Source organism: Ornithodoros turicata, unplaced genomic scaffold (genome assembly GCF_037126465.1).
Source record: "Ornithodoros turicata isolate Travis unplaced genomic scaffold, ASM3712646v1 Chromosome346, whole genome shotgun sequence".
Lineage (NCBI taxonomy): Eukaryota > Metazoa > Arthropoda > Arachnida > Ixodida > Argasidae > Ornithodoros > Ornithodoros turicata.
Genome location: NW_026999363.1, coordinates 29,778 through 44,291, shown reverse-complemented (window position 1 = coordinate 44,291; position 14,514 = coordinate 29,778). Strand labels below are relative to the sequence as shown.

Genomic DNA, 14,514 nt, shown 5'->3' with positions numbered 1-14,514 from the left:
ATGGTGTTAGCATAACCGCATGGTCTACTATAGTATTCCCCATTTCTTTCTTGACAGTCTTTTGCCATGTGAGCCTCTCCACACAGGTGACATCTTGATCTCTCGTCTTTGCAATCCCTGGTGTTGTGGGTGTATAAAAGACATCTCCCACATCTCTTTACCATGACCTCCTCGCTAACCCTGCACTCCGAGCATCCCATGTATAGATTTCTTTTCTCCAGTAGGGCTTTAGCTGATTCTAATACCACTTCTACTATATACGTTGTGGTGCGGCCCATTTTGATTTCTTTGATAATAGTGAAATCATCCTGTTGTATCTTCAGGTCATTTTTTGAGATTAATTGTTGCTAGCAGGATGTCTTTGGTTATGCGTTTTTCAACCCCTGCTATGCGCAGTCTGGGTTTTCTCTTCTTTGGTAGCGCTGCCTGGAGTACTCCAGACGTTTGCTTGTTTTTGTTCACTTCTTCTACCAGTTTTTCCAAACCGTTTATGTGTCGGGACTTAACCATAATACCTCCGTTTTTCATAGGTTGCAACGTGGCATCTGGAATACCGGGGTTCTGGCATCTGGAATTCGTGGGTTTATCTTTGTATTTGATGGGATCTGGAGTCGATCCCACCGCTTGCGCGTAGGTCGTTTTGGGGAGTTCACTCATTTTGAGTTCAAGGGTCTCCACTTTACTCTCTTCCTTCTTTAGTTCCTCCTTTAGAATGGATATTTTTCCTTCTGTTTCATTTAAGTTTTTAGTCACTGCCTCCAGATTCCTGATGGTTATCTCCCTATCTGCAAGTATAACCTCTGTCTCTTCTTCAGCCATATTGGCCCTTACCTTTGTTTCCATTAATTTTAACTCGAGTTCCCTTACCAGCGCCTCATATTCATGGAAAGCTCCTCGTACTTTTTGTTTATGTTTTATCGGGATTGTCTGTTCAACATCTATGTATTTGTCTCTCAGTCCTCTCAGTCTGGCTTCGATACTCTGTTCTTTAGTCTATGACCTTAGTTGTCTGTGCGCCATAAAAACCTGAATCATCATCATCATCACTCTGTTCTTTAGCTTTCCCAACTCGTTCAGTGTTCTTTTTTTCTTGGGATGCCATGATCATTTCACTTGTTGAACACTTCTCCTTAGAACTGTCACCGGCACTCGTCTTTTCCTTTTTTCTTTCTTTGGCTTTCTCCCTCTTTTAGGCTTACATTCTCCCTGTTCGTTACTTACATCCTTTGGTGTGAGTACCCCCTCATCTGAATCCGAGCTTCCATCAGTCGATTCCACGTCCCGATCGTCTCCTCCTTTGGGGTCAGTTTCCATATTTAGGGCTATAAGGTTTCTAGCATTTTACGTGCCCGAGGGATGTATGTATCAACTTCAACTGGGATTTTCGGCAGTTTCTATTGATTTTACGAGATTTTTGCTTTCCTTCCGTTACTTTCCTTCTCTATTTAGATCCTCATTCTTTTATCTTTATTTTAGTTTTGACCTTATTTTGATACGTTTCCTAGGACTAAAGTTATAAGGTGTCCAGTACTAGTACCTCTTCGACACCTCCTTCCCTGTTTAGATCCATTCTATGGTGTTGCTATTTATTTTTGCTATTTTAAGGAATTTATCCTTCTTTGGTATCTTTTCCTATTCACCAAGCTTCCGTTTTCCTCGCCGAGACTCTCCGAGGTCGTTTGGCACATCAGAGGTAGGGCTCAATCTGGTTTACACTTCGCAAGATAGACTTCGAGAATAAACTCTTAAAAAAATCACGCACAAATCCACGGTGTAAAGATCGGTAGTAGAAGTAAACTGCTGCGATATGAACGCTTCAGATTCAAGCTTTCAAAATTAATCGTCCCTGATTGGTCGACAGGCACGGCAGCCCCTGGGCAGCGAAGGCTTCTTGCTCCCGCGTATGAAAATAGTTCCCAGAAGCGTGTAGTTCTTTGCGGAGGCCTAGGAATGAGAGTACCGAGTCCTGCGAATCGCTTGCTGTATTTTTCGCTGGGTATGAGGATTCTGTTGACATTGCAGATAGTGGTTTGCTCGGCTGTCGAATTTGAATATGTCGAACTCTGAGTACGTGACGTCAGTGACCAAAAGAGCTCCCGGTGTCGGTTCTAGCTATGGTGGACTCCTGCCATATTGTGAACATTGTCGCGGACGTCGCCATTCTCTTACAGGGCTGCCTTAGTTCTAAAATCGGAGAGGTGAAAAATGACACACAGGTTGGATACACAAATGGTTACACAGAACATCAGTTACCCAGAAGCAAGGAAAAAAGTAGCCCCCATCTTTTTCGAAAAATCTTTTGCCACAGCAGTGAAATAGAAAGTGAAACTAGTAACACAGTACACACAGACCGAGCAATCACTACTGACAGAGACAACCACAAATGAAGTTCAACGAGGTGCACATCCACCTCCAGTCCCCGAAACTCCAGTGGCGTCACTAACACCGACGCCACTTCTGTCCTCACAGTCCACGGAGGTGACATCCATGGATTGCGAGGACGAGACGAGCTCTGAGCGCTCCTTTGCGAGTACGAGCTCCCAAGCCCCCAAAAAGAATAGATCTAGTCTGTCGGGGAGCGTGTCACTCCCTGACATATCTGACAATGAGCTTGCGGCTGCACGAAAGAAAACCACAAAGCCGCGGGTCACACCCCCAATAAAAAATAGGTAATGGAAGCTCTTCCTAGTCGGCAAAAGTTCTTGACAGGCGTCTTTCTTCTTACTGCAATCATTATGCAACACACGATCCTCCAAGGGAATTGCCGAGGGTTACTCTCTAATCTAGATGACATCAACGACCTTTTCGAGAAGTATAACGCATCATGCTTTTGTCTTCAAGAAACATATCTGAACGCACAAACACAAAATCCACTGCGAAGACACAATATCTTTCGAAAGGATCGAACTGATGCCACCCGAGCATCTGGTGGTGTTGCGATCGTCACACGAGGATCTCTCCCAACCAAAGCGGTACACCTAGTTACAGACTTGGAAGCTGTAGCTGTGCAGATGTGTCTAGACAGAATTGTCACCATCTGCTCAATCTATTTGCCACGGTCAGACACTCCTACACAAAAAGAACTAGAAGATTTATGCAGCCAACTTCGAAGTCCTTTTATACTTCTAGGTGACTTTAATGCTCACAATCCACTTTGGGGCAGTACGAGAACTGACACTCGAGGGAAAATGTTAGAGAAGTTCTTATTATCAACATCCACCTGTCTTTTAAATACAGGGGCACCTACATACATACATTCTTCAAGTCAGTCTCTCTCAGCCTTAGACCTGTCTTTTTGCATTCCATCCTTGTTTCAGGAGATAAAATGGACTGTGAAACAAAATCCACTTGGGAGTGATCACTTCCCAGTGGTGTTAAAATATCTTACGCCATTGAACACTCTGACAACACGCCCTCCTAGATGGAAATTCCAACTGGCCGACTGGAGGCAGTTTTCAGAAAGAAGTGACCTATCTTTAATTCCTATTGATAGTGTAACGATAGCAGAAGCTAATTGTCTTATCAGCAACATCATACTTGATGCAGCAACAGTATCCATTCCCCAGACATCTGGTCGCCTCCCAAAGCGACCTAAACCCTGGTGGAATAATGAATGTGAGGAAACTCGCAAGCTTCAAAATCGTGCATGGGGTACATTTCGGAGATACCCCACCTCAGAAAATCTTTTACTCTTCAAAAAGGCAAGAGCGAAGGCCAGAGGGACACGAAAACAAGCTAAACGGTCCTCTTGGCGAACTTTCATATCTTCTCTATCTTGTAATACTCCATCCAAAATTGTATGGGACAGACTTCGCAAAATCAGAGGACAACATATCAGTCATTCAGTCCCTCTTTTAGAAGTTAAGGGTCAGGTATGTGAAAACCTAGAAGAACAGGCTAATGCACTTGGGGAACACTTCCAAAGCATTTCAAGTTCTTCCCATTATAGCAGTGAATTCCTTAAGATTAAACGACGGTCCGAAAAACAAAAGATTACAGCAAATGGTGGAGACTGCTTTGGATATAATCAGCCTTTCACTATGGTAGAATTGTCACGCTCCTTGTTGTCAGCAAAAGCGACTGCTCCTGGCCCAGACCGTGTTGCATACTCAATGTTACAGAACTTGTCTGACATATCAAAAAATGTTTACGTCAGTTCTTCAACCTCGTTTGGATACAGGGGACACTACCATCTGCATGGAAAATTGCCACCATAATCCCCCTCCTGAAACCCGGAAAGGAAGCCTCTTGTCCTGCCAGTTATCGTCCCATCGCGCTGACAAGCTGCAGGAAAAACCTTTGAGCGAATGGTCAATAACCGACTGGTTTATTTTCTTGAAATGAATAAGTGCCTATCAGAATTTCAGTGTGGTTTTCGAATGGGGTGCTCCACAATGGATCACCTCGTTCGTCTAGAAACAACCATCCGTGAAGCCTTTGTGAGGAGACAACACTGCTTGTCAGTTTTCTTTGATTTGGAGAAAGCCTACGACACTGCGTGGTGATATGGCATCCTACAGGATCTCCATTCGTTCGGTATACGGGGTCGTCTCTTTAAATGTATTGCTGATTTCCTACAACACAGAACATTCAGAGTTCAGCTGGGAACTACCTTATCCCGTTTGTTCGTGCAGGAGAATGGTGTCCTGCAGGGCTCTGTTCTGAGCGTCACGTTATTCCTTATCAAAATCAACTCTATAGCCAGTGTCATCCCACCCTGTATATCTTTATAAAATGGCAAAATGGTCCTCACATAATGGGTTTAAATTCTCTCCTGAAAAAAACAATCTGCGTTCATTTCTCGAGAATCAGAGGAGTGTTTCCGTCCCCTGCGCTGCAACTTAATGAACAAGACATTCTTGTGAAATCAGAATGCAAATTTCTTGGCATTACGTTCGATTCAAAGCTCACTTTCAAGCCCCATATTCAAAACCTGAAGGCAAAATGTGTGAAGTCACTGAATCTGCTGAAAATCATCTCTCATAGATCTTGGGGTGCAGACGAGGAGACACTCCGCCGTGTATATAGTGCCTGCATTCGGTCCAAGATAGATTATGGGTCTATCGTCTACGGCTCAGCCCGCCAATCTGTATTGAAAGCCCTAGACCCTGTTCATCACCAAGGGCTCAGGCTTATCCTTGGTGCGTTCCGAACATCTCCAGTCGAAAGTCTGTACGTGGAATCCCATGAATATTCGTTGAATAGAAGACGATTTTATCTTGGAGTGTCATATGCTCTAAGAATAAGGAGTTATGCACAACACCCTGCACTGACTTGTGTTAAAAGTACACGTTTCAAACAGCTGTTTATTAACAGGACTTCAGTAGTCCCCCCTTTTTCAATGAGAATTGAACGGGATATTGAGGATCACAATTTTTCTTCCTATAATTGCCAAGTTGTTGAATATGGGAAGGTGGTCCCACCTTGGGAACCACTTCCAAGGCATGATACCTCTTTGACTAAATACAGCAAACACAGCACCTCTACACATGTGCTACAGCAAGAATTTGAACACGTGAGGGAAAGTTTTGGGACTCACACAGAAATTTACACTGACGGATCAAAGTCTAGTGCAGGTGTGACCTGTGCCATGACTTCTGGCACATGTGTGAGGTCACATCGCCTAAACAATATAGCATCTATCTTTACTGCAGAAATTTATGCAATCATCCTTGCACTTAGGCACATTCTTCAAGGCTGTATCAAGTCTTCAGTTATATATACAGATTCTTTAAGTTCTGTAAATGCTATTTGCTGCATACGCAAACCAAAGAATTTTCTGATTCAGCGTGCACAGTCCTTAGTGAGTGTGGCACAAAAGAGGGGATATTAGTAGTAGTGTATCAGCTCAACTGGCCCACAACTCACACAGTGGCCTGGACGCCATTAATGAGCAATTAGAGCTAATTGGGACCCCCCACATTAATCAGGATCATTCAGGGAGTCATTGCACTAATTGGGGCGCATCTAGGACGTGTCCAGACCACTGTGTGAGTTGTGGGCTAGTTGAGCTGATAAAAAATAAAAAATAGGTAGAAAATAAAATAAAAAGATAGAGATAGAGTGGAGAGAAGGAGTTTAGTTGAAGATCAACGACGTCATCTTGAAGAAAGCGGCCCGGAACGGCCGCTGACCGTCGCTGGGCGACGGAGCACAGAGGCAGGTTGCAAAGCATCGCAGCACCAGTTCTGCACATCCTGTGACGTCAGCTGTGACGTCATCATGGCACGTCTGGGCAAGTTAGGACAGCTCTGGACATGCAAGGAGAAAAACACTCGTAATACAGAGGCTGGGAAAGCAAGAGTATGCAAACCATCAATAGCTAACAAGAAAAAACAATTAGTTACACAACAAATGAGCCCACCAGAACAGGAGCGCAGAACCATGCGACTGCTCCATCCGAGAGGCAGGCAGAAACTGACTCGTAATGGTTTTTGTCCTGTATAAACCCCGCAGCTGCACCCCCTAGCGGTTACCTTCTCAACTAATCTCACAACAAAAGTATTAAGAATCACGCCAGCGCTACTCCCGGTCCCAAGGCAGAAGATGATAGAAAATGGCGGGAATGCCCGGACAACAGCAACCAGCACCCGACGTGCACGGGCACGAAAATCGCAAACAAAGCGGGAACAAAGTTGGCGAAATCATTAGTCACACAACAAATCACCTCACCACAGTAGGAGCGCAGACCGATGCGACTGCTCTCGTCGACAGCCAGGGATCAAGTGACGACGGAGCGAACGACCGCACGTCTTCTCCCAACGAGAGCCAGAGGTGGACTGACGTAAGCGCCACTCTACGGGTGCTACGCATGCGCGCGCTCGTAGCGCCCTCTGCGCGCTCCTACCGCCACCTGCGAGGAGGAGGAGGAGGAGGAGGAGTGTCGTTGGGAGGAACCGAGAGGTCTGCCTGCCTGATTAGGCGGCATGTTTCTCGGGAAGGGAAAGGTGGTGGAGAGGAGGAGAGGAAAGGGTGAAGTGGAAGGCCGAGCGGAAACCGCTCGGGGGGAGGATAGCTGCGTCCATGGGCCGACTTCAGGGGAACTGTACCGGCATACGCCTATTGCACATCTGAGGGAAACCCAGGAAAAACCCCAGACGGCACAGCCGGCCCTCGGATTCGAACCGCGGACCTCCCAGTCTCCAAGCGCACGCGTTACCGCTGCGCCACCGGAACTGGTGCCACCTGCGAGAGGCTAAGAGTGAAGAGCATTCCTGCGCCCCCTGCTGGCAGTTCTCATTGGTCGTGAGGCTAAGTGAGAAGAGCATTCCTGCGCCCCCTGCTGGCAGTTCTCATTGGTCCAGACATCATCCTATTGTCTCAGGGCTACCCTGTTTTTTTTCCAATAATGCTCCTTTGGTCAATCTGCAGTGAAGCCACGGTATGACGTCATCATGCACCTGCGTGGCTCAAGGACGCGTGCGCTCTAGACAGGGGACCTATTATTTATTGAATCACTATCCCAAGATTATTTCCTTTATTCTTCTATAACGATTGCATAGGAAACTATTGCAGAAGAGCACCATGCATGAAAGCTGATCGAAGGAATTCCAAAGTCTTACTAAATGAGACTTGCAAAAGAACAAAACATCCTAACATGTAACTCCATCAACGGCTAATAAGAGGACTAGGCACTCAACAAATCAACGCGCGCAGAACTCAGGGCAGCACTATCGTCAAGACAACAATGTTCCTTGTCAAAAGAGAAAAAAATACTAAGCGTCAACACAGGAAAGCATGCATATCGGGGCATGTCAGCACAAATTGTACGACTGCTGGGCAACAGAGGAAAACAAACACTTGAACAGAGTGAAAAAGACACTCACCATCATTTTTCCCGTTCACAGCATTCCCTCATTGTAAATCCGCTCGTCACAAAATCCACCTGCATCGTCGAACACCATTCACCAGTGACGAACCACACATCCGCACCCCATCAGAGGCAGACAGAACCCCACCGAAGCTACGCTCTTCCACTGACGGCCAACGCCAGGAGCAGAATTTGCGTGTCGAGACCCGTCAGTGTCCAAGAGAGAAGTGAATCCTTGCGCCCCCTGCAGGCCGTTCTCATTGGTCGTGACGCCATCCTATTGTCTCAGGGCTACACAGTTTTTTTGCACTAATGCTCCTCTAGACAAGGTCAACCTGAAACAATAGTCTCTCGGTATGCGGTCATCATGCAGGTGCGTGGCTCAAGGACGCGTATGCTCTAGACAGGGCACCTGTTATTTATTGAATCACTCTCCCTAGATTATTTCCTTTATTCTACTATAATGATTGCGTAGGGAACTATTGCAGAAAAACACCATAGACAAGAGGAGATTGTAGCATTTCATTCCCAAAGTTTTACTGTACAGGAAAAAAAAAATGGTTCAGCAAGACATAAAGTCACACACCTGTCCCCCTCGCGGTTACTCTCTGAACTAAATGAATCGCAAAATTATTAAGAATAGCTCTACTCCCATTCAAGGCAGCACTATCGTCAAGAATATGCCTTGTACAAAAAGAAAAAAACTACATGCAGAAGGAAAGCATGTCAGAACAAGCCCATGCATGTCAGCACATGTTTGTCAGACAAGGGGGGAAAAAGCGAAAAGAAACAAAGAAGGAAACCAGCATCAAACTATTTCTAAGCACACGCACTCCTCTTATTCAAAAACAGTGCTCATCATAAATCTGTCCAGGGGAATACACACCATTTTGCTACACTTTTTTCAGTAACAGTCAACGCATTGCTACAGACTGCGTGACGTCATCACATCCTCTCTGAAGAAGAAGACACCGGCAAAGACTCCTATTATTTATTGAATTGCAAGATTATTTCCTTTGTCCTACTCTTAATGACATTGATTCTCTCATTAAAATTCAACAAAAAAGCACCCCGCATATTAACGATTTTCACCCCAAAGGCTCATCATGGTCATTAGAATTACAGTAAACTGCCACTGCTCTTTTAAAATAATAAGTGAGACCACTCAACATCACCTCCAGGCTTATGTAATACATGACCCTTTCTATGCTCATACATTCGTTGTCTGAGGCTACACCTGCGAGCACAAAAGGCGCGGAAGCCGGGTGGGCAAAGTTCCATTCGCGCATTGCGAGCATAAAGGCGGGGAAGCCTGGGAGCAAAGTTCTATTCGCGCATTCCAAAGCAAAACACAGAACGCCTTTACGGGAACACGGTAGCATTCCTATACTATATTAATGATTATTGCATTGCAGTTTAGAAAAACTACAACTAAACTATAATTTTAGGAGCCCAACTTTCTATGGTAACTATAATTGCCCTATTACTTGGATCGCAACTAATGAAGCGCTCCAATTTTTTTCTCTCTTCCCATTTCAGCCTTGTCATGCAGGGAAGCAGACTCATATCCAAAATAATTAATTTACACTGAGGGTGCCGTGCTTCAGGAATTCCTATCCTGCGCTCAGATGCAAGCATTTCTTCACGGATACCTTTAACAGCTGACTTCCTCAACATATCGAACACCCAACAAAATCAAACAAACAATCAGAGAAACCCTCTTCTCAGCTGTACCATGCGACTGTCTTCTTCGTAAAATCGGTGATCTGAGGAAGAGAGGAGCGAAAAATTGCGCGCGCTTGTGCTCGACCTGAAGCATATGCCAATAAACCAAGAAAAAGGCACTCATGTCTGGTATCTGATAGTGCCACATACACAGATGCATTGTCGCAAAGAAAGCACAGGACAGGGATACACAAATTTCCTTAGGTGAGCAGGGAAAAGGCTTAAGACCTCAGGTCACGACACATCGCTACGCGGCTAACACAAGATAACAACAACAAGATACTAGCAGCGGGTAAAATTGCAACACTGCTAAACAAGCCCCAACATGCCACGATGGCGTCACAAATCAGGAAGAAAAAAAAGAAAAAAAAGCACACGCACGCACGCACAGAGGACAACGCATTAAACACACGGAGCGCTCAGGAATAATTGTAGCGTCACCGCACATCGCTACGAAGCTAAACGTCTAACACAAGACGTCACCAACAAGATATTAGCGAAGGGTAAAAATTGCAACACTACCGAACAAGTCCAGACATGCGACATCGCATACAAAACACTGCTCATCGAGGAAAAAGCCTAAGCCTGCGGCGGATCATCATAGAGCGTACACAACTTCATTTTTTCTATTTTGCGTAAACTAAACGCGGTCTGCTTGGAAAACGACGTACAAATTTTCTTAGGGAGCAGAGAAATATAGAAATTTGTACTCCGTGCTCAGATACCAGCATTTCTGCTCAAAAACCTGCAAAATTAAGCTCTGCTTACTTCGTTAAGATATCGAACACCCAACAAAATCAAACAAACAACCCCACTTCCACTGGTAGAACACTATTCAGCTTTTACGCAGGAGGCTTTCTTCTACATAAAAAGTAGAGAAAATAAGAAAAGAGCAGCGAAATATTACACGCACTTTTGCTCGCATAGCTAAAAGAGAAAAAAATAAATAAAATAACGACGCACACGCTAATAAACTGTGACAAAGACACCCATTTCTGCTATCAGATAATTATTGCATAATGCTAAATACTCATTTGCTTTGGCCCTGCGTGAAGAAACCACAGGACAGGGATACACAATCTATCTTAAGCGAGCACGGAAAGTCACTTCTACTCGAACAGCTTAATACCATAAAGTCTGAATTTTTGCAAAGAAAATAAAGCCTGAACAGCGCTACGAAGGTGACAGACACATACTAACAAACAAACAAACACTTCTTCGAGTCTGTATTATCTTTTAAAAAATAACGAAAGCACACATGAAAAAAATCAAATCGGCTAGGTAGCCTACCAGACGTTGTGCCTTAAAATTGGCTGCACGCAATGTGCGGAAGCATGCTGTGAAGCCAACTTGCGGTTTTGCTGGATGCACATGAAGTCCGATTCCAATTGGAAATCGCGCTAAGGACGTGCCAAACGTGGAATTTTCGCAAGATTAATCCCAATACCTGGAATTCTGTTCATTTTAGCGGGAATGCTGGCGCTTGTGCTTCATTATTCGAAATTTTCGAATATTCGAATTTCTCGATTATCAAATTTTCGAATACGAATAGGGTTCGAACATCAACAATATTCGAACAATATTCGAAATTTCGAATATTCGCACACCTCTAGTGAATACTGACACTCAACGATATATAACAAAAAACAAACAAATTCCATTCTCATGAACTCTCCTCTGCCGAGCGGCTTTCTCCTGCTCTACCTGGATGCTGACTTTTTCCCCCCTCACCTACATTCTGAGTAAAAACAGTGACAGAAGAAAAGAACCGCGAAAAATTACACGCATTTGTGTCACAGGACAGGGATACACAAATTTCCTTAAGTGAGCAGGGAAATGGCTTAAGTCGGTACCGCTCAGGAATAATCGGAGAATCACCGCGTATCGCTACGCGGCTAGCGCTTGAACAGCGCTACGAACGTGACAGATACATACTAACAAACAAACAACAGCAGGACCGGCGTCGGGCACTCATAAAATACCCTGGCCAAAACAAAGACTTCGCCAGGTTCGCGAGGCAATTCCATTAAAAACGCTCGTCCTATCCTACAGATAGCAATGCAAACGCGACTGCCCTTATTTTTTAAACCACTATTTCACGCAATAGTACATAAATGTATCACTCGTGCCACACGAAAAGGCAAACACTTACTTGTCAAGTGGGGTCCCAGCGCGTGCGCGCGCGCACACACACAGGCACACACACACACACACACTAACATTTTCACACTCACAAACACAAAGTCTATTTTCACAACCACATAAATCCATATTATTCCTCAGGTCAATAATTATCCTGCCATCGTCAAAAGACGGCACAGACATGTATGCTTACGCAAGACAATCGGTCCTCGTTCCGGATGTAATAGGATATCGTCACTCGGCCGGCGCGAACCAATAAAGAAAGAAAGGAATGCATGTTCGCTATACGAAGAAAACGGTGCCGTGCTTCTACGCAGCGATCATTATACAGACGCGTAAATGTGAACATCATTCGCTACACACTGTAGCTCTCATCATTTTTAAACCAAACCGTGTTCATAGGCCTTCACTAAATAGGTGAGCCGATAATGACTCCAAATAAAACAAAATAAAATAATCATTCCAGCATCGCTGGCTGCAAGCTTGGGTACCCAACAGAGCAGCGCGCTCCTATCAACACGCCTTGGGCTGACCTTACACACCCGAAGCCTTTTCTGAATGCATTTTGCCGGCGCTGGAATAAAAGATTTATCGCGAGGGTACTACGATGTCAGCTCTGTTGCTGTTTAAGTGATAAAACAGTGCGCCCGAACCGCGAAGCGCGCGCGCGGACCCGGTCTCGCGGTTTGGACTCGCGACGCGTGCGATTCCCCGCGGCGCGAGCGCAACGCGGACCCGTTCTCGCGGTTTGGACGCGCGCGATTGCCCGAGTAAGCGCACTGTTTTATCACTTAAACAGCAACAGAGCTGACATCGTAGTACCCTCGCGATAAATCTTTTATTCCAGCGCCGGCAAAATGCATTCAGAAAAGGCTTCGGGTGTGTAAGGTCAGCCCAAGGCGTGTTGATAGGAGCGCGCTGCTCTGTTGGGTACCCAAGCTTGCAGCCAGCGATGCTGGAATGATTATTTTATTTTGTTTTATTTGGAGTCATTATCGGCTCACCTATTCAGTGAAGGCCTATGAACACGGTTTGGTTTAAAAATGATGAGAGCTACAGTGTGTAGCGAATGATGTTCACATTTACGCGTCTGTATAATGATCGCTGCGTAGAAGCACGGCACCGTTTTCTTCGTATAGCGAACATGCATTCCTTTCTTTCTTTATTGGTTCGCGCCGGCCGAGTGACGATATCCTATTACATCCGGAACGAGGACCGATTGTCTTGCGTAAGCATACATGTCTGTGCCGTCTTTTGACGATGGCAGGATAATTATTGACCTGATGAATAATATGGATTTATGTGGTTGTGAAAATAGACTTTGTGTTTGTGAGTGTGAAAATGTTAGTGTGTGTGTGTGTGTGTGCCTGTGTGTGTGCGCGCGCGCACGCGCTGGGACCCCACTTGACAAGTAAGTGTTTGCCTTTTCGTGTGGCACGAGTGATACATTTATGTACTATTGCGTGAAATAGTGGTTTAAAAAATAAGGGCAGTCGCGTTTGCATTGCTATCTGTAGGATAGGACGAGCGTTTTTAATGGAATTGCCTCGCGAACCTGGCGAAGTCTTTGTTTTGGCCAGGGTATTTTATGAGTGCCCGACGCCGGTCCTGCTGTTGTTTGTTTGTTAGTATGTATCTGTCACGTTCGTAGCGCTGTTCAAGCGCTAGCCGCGTAGCGATACGCGGTGATTCTCCGATTATTCCTGAGCGGTACCGACTTAAGCCTTTTCCCTGCTCACTTAAGGAAATTTGTGTATCCCTGTCCTGTGACACAAATGCGTGTAATTTTTCGCGGTTCTTTTCTTCTGTCACTGTTTTTACTCAGAATGTAGGTGAGGGGGGAAAAAGTCAGCATCCAGGTAGAGCAGGAGAAAGCCGCTCGGCAGAGGAGAGTTCATGAGAATGGAATTTGTTTGTTTTTTGTTATATATCGTTGAGTGTCAGTATTCACTAGAGGTGTGCGAATATTCGAAATTTCGAATATTGTTCGAATATTGTTGATGTTCGAACCCTATTCGTATTCGAAAATTTGATAATCGAGAAATTCGAATATTCGAAAATTTCGAATAATGAAGCACAAGCGCCAGCATTCCCGCTAAAATGAACAGAATTCCAGGTATTGGGATTAATCTTGCGAAAATTCCACGTTTGGCACGTCCTTAGCGCGATTTCCAATTGGAATCGGACTTCATGTGCATCCAGCAAAACCGCAAGTTGGCTTCACAGCATGCTTCCGCACATTGCGTGCAGCCAATTTTAAGGCACAACGTCTGGTAGGCTACCTAGCCGATTTGATTTTTTTCATGTGTGCTTTCGTTATTTTTTAAAAGATAATACAGACTCGAAGAAGTGTTTGTTTGTTTGTTAGTATGTGTCTGTCACCTTCGTAGCGCTGTTCAGGCTTTATTTTCTTTGCAAAAATTCAGACTTTATGGTATTAAGCTGTTCGAGTAGAAGTGACTTTCCGTGCTCGCTTAAGATAGATTGTGTATCCCTGTCCTGTGGTTTCTTCACGCAGGGCCAAAGCAAATGAGTATTTAGCATTATGCAATAATTATCTGATAGCAGAAATGGGTGTCTTTGTCACAGTTTATTAGCGTGTGCGTCGTTATTTTATTTATTTTTTTCTCTTTTAGCTATGCGAGCAAAAGTGCGTGTAATATTTCGCTGCTCTTTTCTTATTTTCTCTACTTTTTATGTAGAAGAAAGCCTCCTGCGTAAAAGCTGAATAGTGTTCTACCAGTGGAAGTGGGGTTGTTTGTTTGATTTTGTTGGGTGTTCGATATCTTAACGAAGTAAGCAGAGCTTAATTTTGCAGGTTTTTGAGCAGAAATGCT

At 44.7% G+C, this 14,514-nt stretch overlaps 1 long non-coding RNA gene across 1 annotated transcript; it reads right to left on the bottom strand.

Annotated features, from left to right (window-relative positions):
• Positions 1 to 6,229: 6,229 nt before the first annotated feature.
• LOC135373922 (uncharacterized) lies at positions 6,230 to 8,058 on the bottom strand. The gene is made up of 3 exons (XR_010416666.1): positions 7,186 to 8,058; positions 6,673 to 6,853; positions 6,230 to 6,251 (listed from the first exon to the last, which is right to left on the bottom strand). It is a non-coding gene; the product is annotated as an uncharacterized LOC135373922 (long non-coding RNA).
• Between the last annotated feature and the right edge of the window lie 6,456 nt (positions 8,059 to 14,514).